This window comes from Jaculus jaculus, chromosome 1 (assembly GCF_020740685.1).
Source record: "Jaculus jaculus isolate mJacJac1 chromosome 1, mJacJac1.mat.Y.cur, whole genome shotgun sequence".
In the NCBI taxonomy this organism is placed as follows: domain Eukaryota; kingdom Metazoa; phylum Chordata; class Mammalia; order Rodentia; family Dipodidae; genus Jaculus; species Jaculus jaculus.
The window spans coordinates 202,372,314-202,388,033 of NC_059102.1; the positions used below are offsets into that span (position 1 = coordinate 202,372,314).

General features: G+C 43.2%; 1 pseudogene; it reads left to right on the forward strand.

The window, feature by feature from the left end:
- The first annotated feature begins 11,617 nt into the window (after positions 1-11,617).
- LOC101604935 lies at positions 11,618-12,027 on the forward strand (annotated as a pseudogene).
- Positions 12,028-15,720: the final 3,693 nt, after the last annotated feature.

Genomic DNA, 15,720 nt, shown 5'->3' on the forward strand with positions numbered 1-15,720 from the left:
ACGTTTACTATCTTGTCATCCACAGAAACCATCACATGAAATAAAGAAATAAGACGATGGGAGAGGAAGGTGGCAACATCTGACTTAAGAGACTGATAGCTAAAAATTAAACCTGGCTGCTGAAAACCAACCATTTCTGCACAATAACACAAAAGCCCCTATGTAAACTCCTTATCTTAGTTCCCACTCCCTTCTGTTTCCATATTCATTGCTCCCTGTGAAACCCTCACGAGTGGATTTCTTGAAAGCCTTTGTTAATCGCCTATTCGCTTCCTTGCGATTCTCATGTCATAGCACAAATGACATGTGCTGGCAAAAGGTGAGATAGCAAGTTTACAACTCAGAGTGTGATTTCATTTAGAAGAAATCCATGTTGTTTGTAATAGTCAGCCACTGTTCTGGAAAGTTCTATGAACCAGGTACCCATACAGGAGAATTTCATTTTATAAAAATGGTAGCAAACTCTATTAGTGATTTTTGTGGCACATTAAGCAGGTTATTATTAGACAGAGCTGACATTCTGCATGGAGAAACATTCTTTTCTTGACAGTCAAGTGTCATTCAAAAGAAGGAGAAATAATTTAGGATAAAAAAAAAAACATCAGGGCTGGAGAGATGGCTTAGCAGTTAAGGCACGTGCCTAAAAAGCCAAAGGACCCAGGTTCGACTCCCCAGGACCCATGTAAGCCAGATGCACAAGGGGGTGCACACATCTGGAGTTCATTTGCAGTGGCTGGAGGCCCTGGTGTGCCCATTCTTTCTCTCTCTCTCTCTTTCCCCTGCCTATTTCTGTATATGTCTCTCTCTCAAATAGATAAATAAAATATTTTTAAAAATCCACTGAAAACCTATCCTTATAAATGCCTCCATGTGTGGCAAAATCAGGGCTAGAACTGATGCCTTTGATTTCTCTTTGATGCAAACAATAACAGCAGAATGCGGTGGCTTTGCGAGATGCTCAGAGGCAGTGGTCAGGAAAGTGGACTCTTCTTCTATAGCCACAGCATACCCCAGCGCTGATGGAGCAAAGCTCAGCTGAAGGTCGGTATTATTCATTGGCAATGCACACTGGAAAGTGCTCCCCCCTCACCTCATCCAAACAGAGGCACATCCTCCTGCTGTCCGTATAGATATTACAGCAGTTCCCAAGATGCTTGAAGAGTTTTTCATTGCGTTTGCCTTTGCAAGTACACATTTGGCTCAGCAGAAACTAAACATTTTTAAGAGCACAGTAAGAAATAGGCCAGAAAACATCAAAGCTTTATAGCTTTTTAGAAAACTTGATGGTCTTGCTGGTACAACTCCCTATGATACGGTTCAGTTGTAATAACAATGGAAAGTGTATCAGTGCAAACTGCTGATGAAACATCAGAAAATGTAGCCAAGGGTCTTTTAAACACATTTAAGAACTGTTCTTTTGAACTGTGCCTCTTAGCCTTGGAAAACCTCTTCAAGATTTTAAACAGAGCTTTCGCTGAACTGCAGAGTGAGAACCTGAAATTATCTAGTGCGTTGGAATCAATATCAAGCAATATTTTCTCTTTGAGAGAAATTCAATCTGACAGAAGCAAGTAGGAGCAATAAGGAAACTGGGACCCTGGTGAAAATGCTTGCCTTAGAAAGACGCTATAAAGCAGTACAAATTAGATGATGTCACTGGCGGCAGAAAACCATAGTGACAGAATAAAATGTTATCTGAGCGTCAGAATACTTCATTATCACTACTGCAGGTCACTAAGCTTCACAAAACGCATCCATCAGGCTTGATGGCCCTTTGTGCGCCACCGCTGGTCGCTAGATGGCGCAGCGAGGAAACGCACCGCCCCTCCATCAGGAGAGCAGAGTTCAAGCGGAGGCCTGGGTGCACAGCCCAGGCTTTGTTAGTGTCGAAGTGCTCTCTAGTGGCCAGATGAACACAGAGTTATCCGAGGCACAGGAGTAACTGCCAGAGAGGAGTTACAATTCGGGCTGTCTCGGGTAGGCCTGGCAAAGAGACTTCCCTCTCTGGGTTTTGTGTCTCCTGTGTCCCTGGAACCATTTTTGAGCAGCTTGGCCTCCCAATGACTGTGTTGCTGTTAAACTCGGCAGTGCAGTGTCTGTCTGTGCTGTGTTTCAAAGACTTGTCACGTGGATGCCGACGGCCTGGGTTTGAATGGATCCTTGAGTATGTTCTTGAAAATATTCCTCAGGACAGCCTGAAGTGCACTCAGCTTTGCCTGTCTTTCTCGCAGCGCAGACCTCCGTGCTGTGTGGCTCTAAAGAAGTAATTGTTTTCAGGAATGTGATAAGGTTTAAGACCAGAAGCACTGATACGTTACAAACACAGCCCCATGTTTTATTTCTAGTGTTCATGTAATCCTCATGAAAGCCTTTGGATGCAGGAATGGTTGCTACACACCCCCACCTTAAGGCGAGGTTGACAAACTGCCTGTAAAGGCCAGGGAGTGAATGCAACAGATGTTAGGACCATATAAGTGCCAGGCAGTCAATCTTGCTGCTGTCCCGTAAAAGCAGTAAAGGACGCTAGGTTAACAAGCGTGGCTGTGTCCATTAGAACTTACTGATGGACACTGAAATGGGAATTCCATGTAATGGTCAGTCACATGTCTCAGGATTTTTTTTTCTTTTGTTATTTTGGGCATTTAAAAATGCAAATTCCATCCTTAGTTCAAGCCGTATGACAACAGTAAATGCAGTTGCACAAACACAGTGGGCTGGATTGGCCACAAGTCATACTTTACTAAGTATGGTGACAAGGACCGTAAATTCAAATCTACAAGTCCATAAGTGGTAGCCTCAATAATTGCTTTGGTCTAGGTGTTTGCTCCTTCCAAAAGTCATGTTGAAATATAATCTTTAAACTAGGCTTTGTGCCACAGGCCTGAAACCCCAGCTATTTAGGAGACTGAGGCAAGATCAAGGTGTGCCTTGGCCACAGAATAAGGCTAGCCTGGGCAGCTCAGGGAAACCTTACCTCAGAGTAGGAAATAAAAACCTGGCTGGGGTATAGCTTAATGATAGAGCACTTTCCTAATATGCACGAGGCCCTAGCTTCATCCCAGTATCGTGATATGACTGCCACGGCTCTATTACTGTGTCTACTGCTAATGATACTAGGGAAGAAAAAGAAATTGAATCTTCAAAGTTGTATATTCATGCTATTTGGAAGTGAGATCTATGGGAGGTAATTAGCATTAGGTGAAGTCATGAGGGTGGGATTATAGTGGCTTTATAAAAGAAGAAAGAGATGCAGGTTAACCAGTTTGCTCTGCGTCACCATAAAATGCCCTGGGCCTCCGTGTACTATACAGAGACCCACTAATTAGAAAGACCTCATGCACATATCCATCTGCAACTTTCCAGATTTCAGCTATGAGCCAGACCTTTCATTTGTTACCAAGTTCTCAGTTTCACTTTTCGGTGATGTGGCAGCAAAGACACTGAGATAGTACAACCAGTCTACCGCGCACGTTCCATTAGGTATCATTTCTAGTGCATCAGACTTACTCCAGCTACCAACATGTTTTTTTTTTATTTATTTTTTTTGCTTGTGCAAAGTATGTATGGTGTGGTGCATGCACATGTATGTGTTGTTGTGGCACCCAGGAGAGAATGTCAGGTGTACTGCTCCGTCATTCACCCACCTGGTTTTCCTTCCAAGAATCTCTTACTGCTGTATAACAAATGCCTCCAAATTGAAATATTCCCTCCTCACGGTAGGAGGAGTCATCCGGTGAACAAGTTGGGGAGAACTGAAATTTAAAAGGTCACATGACCACTACCCAAGGATATAGGAGTGGCTAACAACTGTTGAGGGGTAGACTGTGCCCAGTGTTGTGCGACAACTTAAGTATTCCCTACCATGGGAAGGGGAGAGGCTAGGAGGTGAGTGAGTCAGTGGGAAAGGGTGTGAGAGCCTTCCCTCAGGTTGCTGAAGGGTAAACCACTGTTCGGAGGAGGGTCTCTGGCCAGCGCAGCTGCCTGCAGGGCATGCAGGGTGCTCCCGACTCTCCCACCGGCCTGCCTAGAAGTCTGCAGGTCGGCAGCGAGTTCCAGAGATGCAGCCTCTATCAGTCATCATCTGCTGGGGTGCAGTTTTCAGTGATGCAGCTGCCTTTGCGACATCCATACTCCTGTGTGCAACCCCTCACCCTGCTCTGTAAGTGACCCCAGTAAACTCGCTGGTTCACCAAAACTCATTTTGGTGAGTCACATTTTGGTCTGCCACCTGTGCCCTCTCTGGGGAGAATAGACATGGAGACGTGCATTAGCATCTCCCCAGGGAAAAAGCACTCCGTGACACTTACTGATTCTGGAGTCCCAGTAATTACCTTGCCAACATTTCCCACAGGACTGGGTCTACATATTATAACCATGCCATGCTATTTACATGGGATTTGAACTCAAACTGGGGTCTTTTCAGCACCTCGTGCTTGTATAGAAAGCACACTTAACTGCTGAGCCATCTCTCCAGCCTGGATTTTTATTTTTATTTTTTTAAAATTTTTTATTTATTTATTTGAGAGCGACAGACACAGAGAGAAAGACAGATAGAGGGAGAGAGAGAGAGAATGGGCGCGCCAGGGCTTCCAGCCTCTGCAAATGAACTCCAGATGCGTGCACCCCCTTGTGCATCTGGCTAACGTGGGACCTGGGGAACCGAGCCTCGAACCAGGGTCCTTAGGCTTCACAGGCAAGCGCTTAACCACTAAGCCCTCTCTCCAGCCCGAGGATTTTTATTTTTTAATAAAAAGAAAAACAAAAAACAGGACCTGGTATTGAATGCATGCCTGTTATCTTAGCATATGGGAGGTAATGGCCAGAGGACTGGCCTAAGTTTATCCTGCTTTTTGCCCATAACAAGTTCAAGGTCAACCTGGGCTACATAAGACTGTTTCAAAAGCCAAAAAAGGAAGGATTGAAGGGTCAAATAAAGGAAGGGAGGGGAGGAAGAGAAAAGAATGAAGAAACAAAAAGGAAGGAAACGACCTGCCACTCTAGGCAAGCCCCTGGATCAGACCTGACAGTGTCTGAAGCAGGTGGAAGGCACAGCTCTTAGAGTCATCAGGCTTGATACCACTTGGTGAGCACATTAGAAATCCACTGAAACGTAAATTAAAAAAAAACTTGCAGTTGTGTATTTCCAAGCACCTTTAGCAATAGGGAAATCCACACAGCAAGAGTTATTTGTTGGAGCTGAGCTTCCAGGAAACTAGGGCTCTTGCATTCAAAGGTGTCAGGCATTCATTCATTTGTAGTCAGAACAATACTCTTAAATCACAAAAGCCAGGCAAGCAAATTAGAAAGTACATTTTCTTATCTTCTAGGACTTAGAATAACTTCCACTCAAAGCTCTTATGCCATCTAATAGAAAATGAAGTATGGACGTAGTTATTTCAGGTTTGCAATCAGTCATTATTGTTCTTCCTCCTCTTTCTGTCCAGGAAGAGACATCCCCAGCCCTAGCACACACTCTCACCCACACAGGCATCGAGTAACGTTTTAGGGTGGAAAGCAGTGTTGCATTCCCAGGGAAAAGGAGTTTGATCTTCAAGGTCAGCGCACACAGTTGCTTGACATCTTTTTGTCTCTAGTTATGATTCTCAACCCCCACTGGCCACCACCAAGAAGGATCAGACCCCTCAAATGCCATGAGCTTTGAGGAACATCTCTTATTCCAGCCAACCAGGTAACCCTCTGGTCAGGCCTGGCAGGGCACTTAGTCAAGTCTCGGTGTCCAGCTGCAGCAGGCAGCAGTGGTGCTCTGGGACTTGCTGTCATTGCTGCTCCTCGCCTAGAAGCAGGCACAGTGTCCTTTCTGACTGTGACCCCATGCTTCTCTGAGGAAGAAGCACAAAGATGGGAAGGCATCTGGGAACTTACGTGGTTCCTCTCCAATTTTTTTAAAAATATTTTTTATTTTTATTTACTTAAGAAAGGGAGACATATCCACCACTTTGTTCATCTGGCTTACGTGGGTACTGGGGAATTGAACCTGTGTAATTTGGCTTTGCAGACAAGTGCCTTAACCGCTAGCCATCTCCCCAGCCCCTCTTTTTCTTTTTCTTTTCTTACTTTCTGTTTTTCTTTTTCTTTTTTTTTTTTTTTTTTTTGGCAGACAATAATGTTCCACTTACCTTTGGGAATTCTTCCACATCTGTTGCTGAAGATCAGAGCTCATCTCATAAAATGTTAAGAACTGCTTTTCTTTCTACTGGAATCCCCAACAACATTTCCCCAACCATCCCAAAGTCCCTAGATCTGGGTTGAACTGGGTAAACATAACACAACCCCCCCACCAAGGTGTATGTTTGTGCAGGAGTGGGGGATGGGCAAATTACTGGAAGAAAACCAGGCTGTTTTACAATAACATTCCTGCACATGTTTAAATAATACGTACTAAGCATCTATATGCCCAGCACCTGGCATGAAGGGGTAAATAAAACAAACAGAATGTTTTCCTTAAGTCAGGGAGGGATGTAGCAACAAACAAAGTTTGTTTATCATTACAACTTGTGAAAAGAGCAGTGAAGTAGGGGAGGAACGCCATCCATCTGGGTGGACCTCTTGTGAGGCCAAAGAGAGCTTGGTTTGTACCCAGAACCAGTACACCACCAAGAATGGCCTGAAAAACAGATGAGAAGCTGGGAACTGCCAAAGAATTGGAGAGGGACTGGATTCAGGCCACAGCATGGGTGTGGGCTTACCCTGAATGTGGTAGGGCACTCACAAAAGAAATTGAAACATGAGGGTGGTGTGAGCTGGTATACACCTGTGAAAGAGAACTCAGGTACTGTAGGAAGACAAAGCCCGGGGAAGGAGACCAGCCAGGAGACTGCTACAGATATCCAGCAAGACATGTGTGGTAGTTCACACTAGATGGAGATTGACAGGTAGAGGGCAAAATGACTCTGGGATTTCTGGCTTAAGTAATGGGTGGAGATTTCATTTTATTTTTTTTTAAATTTTTATTTATTTATTTATTTGAGAGCAACAGACACAGAGAGAAAGACAGATAGAGGGAGAGAGAATGGGCGCGCCAGGGCTTCCAGCCTCTGCAAACGAACTCCAGACGCGTGAGCCCCCTTGTGCATCTGGCTAACGTGGGACCTGGGGAACCGAGCCTCGAACCGGGGTCCTTAGGCTTCACAGGCAAGCGCTTAACCGCTAAGCCATTTCTCCAGCCCCCCTTTTTTTCTTCATTTTCTTTCTCTTTCTTTATTTCATTCATTCATTCTTTATTTATCTCTCTCTCTCTCTCTCTCTCTCTCTCTCTCTCTCTCTCTCTTCCTTTCTTTTCTTTTTTTATATTTCTTTTTCTTACCTTTCTGGATTTCTTTTCTTCTGCCTTTAAAAATTGTTTTTGAAACAGGATCTCCTCCCTGTTCCTCCCTTCCCTTTTGCATAACCTAGTCCAGAAGCTATTGTGTGGATCGACCACAATAACTTTTCCTGAGAAAGGGGTGTAAGAGACTCATAGCCTAGAGGGTGTTGGAGCCTAGCAGAGGGGAAGGGAATCCTCATAGATGATGGTTTTCATGGGGCATTGGACCCTGACTAAAGTAACAAGGGTGTCTAGATGTGGGGTGGTCAAGAAAGTGTAGCTTAGTGAGGTGACAGAGAATGAATGTCTGAGGTGGGCATAGAAGCCTGGTGAAAGGCAAATGCTACATGTGTCAATTGCATGGAGCAATGTTGCAGCCAGATTCAAAGTTGCTGGCAGAAATCACCTGACCAAGAGCAGATTTTGGGAAATAAAAAGGTTTATTTTGGCTTACAGACTCAAGGAGAGGCTCCATGATGGCAGGGGAAAATGATGACATGAGCAGTGGATGGAGCATCACCCCATGGCCAACATAAGGTAGGCAATAGCAACAGGACAGTGTGCCAAACACTAATAAGGGGGAGCTGGCTATAATACCCATAAGCCTGCCCCCAACAATCCACTGCCTCCTGGAAATGTTAATTCCCAAATCTCCATCAGCTGGGAACATAGCATTCATAACACCTAAGTTTATGGGTGACACCTGAATCAAACCACCACATAACCCCTGGCTCCCATAAACTGATAACCATATATGATTTACAATGAAATCCATTCATCTAACTTTAAAAGTTCCCATAGTTTTAATCAATTCCAGTAATGTTCATATATCCCCATAATCCAAGGTCTTTTAATTGAGCCATAATGCCAAAAAAATAAACTCCAAAAGCCCATAATGGCACAGAATAAACATTCACACTGCAAAAGATGGCACTGGGCATAGCAAAGAAATACTCAGCCAATATAAGATTTAAAACAGCCAACGCAAACATCAAACTCTGTAGCTTCAAGTCCAACAACTCTAGCCAGGGACAAATCTACAAGTTTGATAATTCTAACCAGCAACAAGTCTCTGGAGTTCCAATTCTGCCCCTCCAGCTAGGTTACTCACAGTCCTGGAAAACTTCAGCATGGGCAGGCAGATCTCCTTGGCAGCCATCTCATGGTCCTGGCATCTCCACTGGGTCTCCACTGCAATCCACGGTTCATCGTCATGGCCCCATGGGGTGCCCATGCAGGCATCCAGCAAACCTGTTTCACACTGCCCATGGCCATTTCCAAAACACAAGACTGTCGCAAACTCAATAACCCTCTCTTTCCTGCATTTCTTATACTCCACAATACCAGGTAGGGTGCCAATTTGTTGGGGGGGTGGGAATAAAGCAGACTTTGAAGAACAGGGCACTATGTGAGCACTCAGGCCCCTTCAAAAGAGTCTTCCTGTTGCCCCAGTGCAGGTCAGCTGGCCCAATCTCAAAGGTTGTAATCTTTTTTTTTTTTGGCAGCTGAACAGGCATCAGTTTCAGCCTAAAGATTTCTTTCTATGACATATCCCTCTGCTCACACCAGTCCATTTATATGCAATGCACAACTTCTCAGGACATGGGCATAATAGCAAGCTCTTCACACAAACTGCTTCTAGCCTAGTTCAAGCAAAGCTCTTTCTCACTTACAAGCCAAACCTCACAGTCCATAGTTCTTACTACATTCAGGTCTTTCAATTCTGACCAGAATAGTCCATCAAGCTGTACTTACAGCACTACAAGCCATCTCTTAGGCCTAGGTTTCAAATCCTTCCACATTCCTCTTGAAAATCAGCTCCGAAAGGCCAAAGCCACACAGTCAAGAGCAGCAACCCCACTCTTGGCACCAATGTTACTGTTGCAGTCAGATTCGCATTGCTGCCAGAAAACACTTGACTAAGAGCAGCTTATGGGAAAAAAGGTTTATTTTGGCTGACAAACTAGAGGGGAAGCTCCATGATGGCAGGGGAAAATGAAGGCATGAGCAGAGGGTGGACATCACCCCCTGGTCAACATAAGGCAGCCAGTAGCAACAGGAGAGTGTGCCAAACACCAGCAAGGGGGAGCTGGCTATAACACCTATAAGCCGACCCCCAAATATACACTGCCTCCAAGAGGCATTAATTCCCAAATCTCCATTAGCTGGGAACCTCGCATTCAGAACACCTAAATTTATGGGGGACACCTGAATCAATCCACCACAAGCAGCATTTTGGAGCCTGAGCAGGGTGATTTGGATGTCCACAAAGATGGAGGCTGAGTGCAGGGTATATAGGCAGGGGACCCAAACAATGCATAAACAGGAGTCCTGAGGAAAGATACCCATATTGGGAGTCAGAGCTCAAGAGGGGTGAAGAAGGCATCTACATCACTGGACATCTCAGCACAGATCTAGGGGTCTGAGTATGGTGCAGCAGGCATGAACATAAGGGTGCCCAGTGCAGTACACAGCACACAGTGCAGAGGAAGGGCATCTTAGGGGTAGGCAGCTTAGCAGGGGTGAGTAGAACATCCACCTTGGGAGTGAGGCTAGAACAAGGCACAGAAGCCCAAGCAGGCAGGACTAGAAAGGTGGCCCCACAACAAGGAATCCTGGTGCAGGGCACTGAACCTGTGGAGGTGGGAAGTACGAAGGGTGCAAGTGGAGAGGAGGAGTGGCCCAACATGGATTGTCATATCCAGGGAGGAGAGGACAGTCTGTGCATGTGGACCAGCAGACTCCTGACATGGAGCTTGGCTGGGACAAAGACAATGGAGTAGAGGCAGCAAAGCCAGCCCCAAGCTGTAACTCTAGAGGGGTAAGGAGGAGCAGACTGGGGACAATGGAGGATTTATTATTTACTGGAGGGCTAATCCAGTTAATTAACTAAGAATAATGGGAGCTTCATTTCTCAAGTCAGAGAGTTACAAATATGTTGAGTGGAAACTAAAATGGACCCTGCTTAATAAATTGCAATCAAAATGGTGATGTGAACACATTGTTTTCGGTATATCTAAACTGCCATAGAAATCAGCATCCAACATGTGGTACATACTGCTGTTGGAGTGGCCCTACCCCAAAATCCTCACAGATGTTGATAATATAGCATCCACATTTACATTTCTATGTATTCCTCTATTTCTCTTACATCTCTATTTCTGTTATTTTCATCACATGTGGGGCAGAGTGAACATTAGACTAAATAATGATAATAACTGAATACACCCCATTGAGTGAAACAGGAAGGTATCAATAAAAGCCGGTTCAAATTCTTTGAATTTGGAATGGTTAAACATTGTAAAAAACAAAATAAAAAAATGTATGGAAGTATATACATCCAAGAATAGCCAAGGAGTAGCTGCCTCACCAAATATCAAGACATATTTTAAATGGATGGTAATCAAAATCATGTGGCACTTACTAGCACAAAGGAAGAGACGGACTAATGCAGGCAGAGGGAGAGTCCATAAACAGGCCCACATTAGATGTAGACTTCATAAACTACCAGTTAACATTGCAAAACAGTGGAGAAAAGAGTAAATAGTGCTGGATTAATTAGCAGTCCATATGGAAAAATTAAACCTTGACTGCTACCAGACGCATACATAAAAATTAATTCCAGGAAGATTATAGACCCAAGTGTGAAAAGTGAACAATTAAACTTCCAGATTGGTATAATGTTCTAAGATGGTGGGAATGCTTTACAACTCTACACTGTCTAATGTCTAATGCATTAGGCACTTGTCACATATTAAAGTTATTTAAATTTACTCTCAACTTAAATAGCCATACATGGCCATTTGCTGTATACTGAATAGCACAAATCTAAAAAGCAATTGAGGAAAATGGGCTAGAGAAATGGCTCAGTGGGTAAGGCATTTGCTTGCAAAGCTTGGTGACCCAGGTTCAAACTCCTCAGTACCCACATAAAGACAGATGTTTACCCATTCTCTCTCTCTCTCTCCCCTTGCAAAAAATAAATAAAAGAAAAATAGCTTCTTTTAAAAAAGTAATTTTTGGGCTGGAGGGATGGCTTAGCAGTTAAGGCATTTGCCTGCAAAGCCAAAGGGCCCAGGTTCAATTCCCCAGAACCCATGTTAACCAGATGCATAAGGTGGTGCGTGCATCTGGAGTTTGTTTGCAGTGGCAGGAGGCCCTGGTGCAACCATTCTCTCTCCCTTTTTCTCTCTGTCAAATAAAAAAAAGAGTTTTAAAAAGTAATTGAGGAAAATGACTTTGTTACCTTGTTTTAGAAAAATATTTCTTGCTCTTTTACCAGTATGCACTAACATGGTCGGCACTGGCACTAAGACCATGAAGAAAGTGGCCCAGGTCTTCATGAGAAGTTCTATGCACGCCTGGGCCATGACTTCCACACCAAGAAGCGTGTGTGTGAGCACACTGCCATCACTCCCAGCGAGAAGTTCCGCAACAAGATAGCAGACTATGTCACACATCTGATGAAGTGGATTCAGAGAGGTCCTGTGAGAAGAATCTCCATCAAGCTACAGGAAGGAGAGAGGAAAAAAAAAACAGATAATGATGTTCCCAAGGTCTCAGGACTGGATCAGGAGCTCACTGAGGTCGATCCTGACACTGAAGAAGTTTTGGAGTTTTTGGACTTCAGCAGTCTCTCCAACCTGCAGCTCACTCAGCCTACAGTTGGGATGAATTTCAAAACACCACATGGAGCTGTTTGAATTTTTTCCGCTAATCTGTAACTTAATGCTCAATAAATCTGGAAATGACAAAAAAGAAAAACTTTCTTAAATAAGACAGTTTTAAGTATTTAAGGTGAAAATGATACATTGGATATATTTCATTAAAATTAAGATCTTTTTATTGAGGAAAAGTGAGATATTATAAAGAAAACAATATAATTGATAAAGGACTTACTTTAAATATATACAAAGATATCCTCCAAATTAATAACAAAGATCGTCTAACAAAAGATATGAAAGATATGTTAGTAGAGACCTTACAAAAGAGGAAATTAAATATATATATATATATATATATATATATATATATATATATATATATATATATTTCTCAAAATTATTATCAGGGAAATGGAAAGTAAAACTATAATCACAGAATGCTATCCTCATAGTAGATTGGCTAAATTTACAAGACTAACAATATGAAGGGTTAGCTTGAATGAGTATGTGCTGACCACTCTCAAATTCCATTGATGAATCTTTACATCATTAAAATTATCTAATACCACCTGGTAAGTTAAAGGTATCCATCCTCTATTACTCACAAATTCCATTTCTAGGCATATACCCACTGAAACATATGTATATATGTCCCAGTAAGCATGTTTAAACCCATCGTATTATTTACTACTGTCAAAACATAGGGAAAAAATCAAATATCCATCAACAATAAAATGGTGAAAAAATGATGGCATATATAAGAGAATATTATGTAGCAATAAAAGTGAATGAGGGGCTGGATGTGGTGGTGCATGCCTTTAATCCTAGCACTTGAGAGGCAGAGATAGGAGGATCGTCAAGAGTTCGAGGCCACCCTGAGACTGCATAGTGAATTCCAGGTCAGCCTGAGCTAGGGTGAGACCTTATCTTGAAAAAAAAAAAAAAAAAAAAAAAGAATGAGGGTAGTGCTGAAAAGCCCTATGGGAGCTGCTGGAGAACAATGGTCACTAATAGCATGAATAAGCAGGGGACCCTGCAGACTGTGAAGTCATATAGCCAGACAAGAAGTACACACTTATGCAATAGTAGCATGAAGCCTCTGCAGTAATCAACCGTTCTCTGATTGGACAGGAGGCCATTTCAGTGGGAGAAAACTCATATCTGGTACTGGACACTAAGTCAGAATCCCAAGATCAGGAAACTCAGACTTCAGAAAGAAGCCTCCAGTACTCTCTGGAAAAGAAGGGTGGTCTTGCACACCAATAAATAAATAAATAAACTCTCAAATAACTGCATACCCTCTTTAACCAAAGCTGTCCTTACTCTTAGTTGGAGAATCTGCTTTATTTTACTGATGACAGAGAAAACAAGAGAGAACCAATATGTATCAATAAGACAAGAAGATACTTGACTGCCCACCATGAAATTTGCCACCTCTACCACATCTGCCAGGACCCAGGAGAAAGTGCAGAGGAAGTGACAACATGAAAACTGCTCTTGCTGCTAGCCTGACAACCATCTCCAGGGAGGTAATGTTGACATGAAAATTAATCAAAACCCATCAAAGCAGAAATCCAGAGGCAACAAAGAACTCAATACTAAATCAGACTGACACCAGGACTGCTATGGCTCTGGAAATGTTGTGAAAGAGGGGGCCAAAAGATTATAAGAGCCACAAAGTGGGTGGGAATATCCTGAGGCATGATTGCCCTGCTACCTCACAGGGACTAAGTGAGGACTTTATGAGCCCACAGGAAAAACAAGTGAGGGGCTAAGGAACTGGCTCAGTAGGTTAAGTGTTCACCATGTAAGAATAAAGCGCTGAGTTTGGATTCCCAGCTCCCACATAAAAGCCAGATGTGGTAACGTGTCTATACCACCAGCACTGGGAGGCAGAAACCAAAGGATCCTCAGGGCTTGCTGGTTACCTCCCTTAGCCAATCAGTGAGCTCTGGGCTCAGTGAGAGACCCTGGCTCCAAAAATCAGGTCAGAAAATGTTCTTTTTGTGTGCATAAGTATCATAGGTGTCATGCAGAGCTAAGGAAACTGTGCCATGTCATCGTCCAGCTTCAAGCCCGCCCTTCTGATCTCCGCTCTGCACTTCCCATGCTGTTCTCTCTGCTAGGCTCTATCATCACTTGACGCTAGAGGGTCACAGCGAGGGGAGAAGAGGACAAGGAGACTCTCACCTTTCTATATCTTCAATTGTTGCCAGTTTCCACTTTTTCCTCCCTCAAAGGAGAAGCATCACTACATCCTGCTGAAGGCTCAAAATTCACTTCCACAGCATCCCTTCTCTTAATTTTCTATTTCTTTAAAAAACATTATTGATTTATTTGCAAACAGAGAGAGATAGAGAGAAGAGAGACAGAATGAGTGCACCAGGGCCCTCAGCCACTGTAAACGAACTCCAGATGTATGCACCACCTTGCGCATCTGGCTTTACATGGGCACTGGGGAATCGAACTTTGGTCTCTAGGCTTTGCAGGCAAGTGCCTTAACCACTAAGACATCTTTCCAGTCTTCAATATTCTAAATTTTAATAATTCCAACTTCTTCGTATGGTTTTCTTAGCTCTACAGGTAATAATTGCTTCCTACACTTGCTACATCCATGATACTTCTTTTTTTTCTTTTTGCCTTCTCTCAATTCTTCAAACCCAGCTAGTAATTCATCTCTGAGGTGGAGGGTATTGCTCAGTGGTAGATTGCTTGTGTGTATACACCAGCCCCTGCAGTCCAACCCCAGGATTGAAAAAAAAAAAAAAAACCTCTGCTAAAATAACAGGTATGGCTTCTGCAAATTGATACTACCAAACTCAATATACTAGCATGTTTCCATTTATATAAACTTCAAAACCCATCAGAGTTATCTGCATCCTTAGAGAGAAGAGTGGGTCAGATATGGGCTGTGTGTCCTGCGAAGCTAACAACGCTGTCCTTGTTGCCTTGGATAGTGATGACACCGTGTGCTCTCACAGGATTAATTCATTGAGCTATTTGTTCATGCTATGCATTCTTCTCTGTGTGGTTTCACTTTAATAATAACTGTTTAAAATTAAACTTATGTGCAAGAAGAGAGGTTCCTGAAATGGAAAAATAGCATCCTTTACAGCACATTGTCTTCTGGTGTGAACTATTGGCAGGCATCAAGGTCACAATTGTCACTTACATGCAAATGATAGGGTCTCATGCTCAGAGATCCCAAGTCATAGCCCAGGGATGGACCCATGAATTTAAAGCTGTCACAGACTCTCCAGAAGCTTCTCACACATGCTAGGCTTTGAGGACCCCTAATATTCGATGCTTTACATATGCTTAGTGGACACTCACTACAGGCCTTACTTTAGTTATAAGTATGAACCTTTGTCAAATATTTATACAAATACAAGGCCATGCCCATGTACAATGGGATACAAAGCCTGATATCCTCCTGTGGAACCAGGTGTTCGGTTTGTTCATCTCCACATTTCTGTTGATTAGGAATTCCTATACATTTATTTTAACCACACTCCAGGGTAAAGAAACAGCCTATATGGTTGAAATAATAGGACCTCACAGGTAACTTCCATCTAGAAATCTAGACCACTCTGAAAGATTTGGGTGTGATATCCATGTAGGTGATAGTTCTTGGCATTTGAAGGACCCTTGAAGAATCTCCTGGTAGCTCTGGAAACTGTGGAACTTTGCAAAGACAGAGCTCTCACATGAATTTAGAAAGTTGTCAGTATC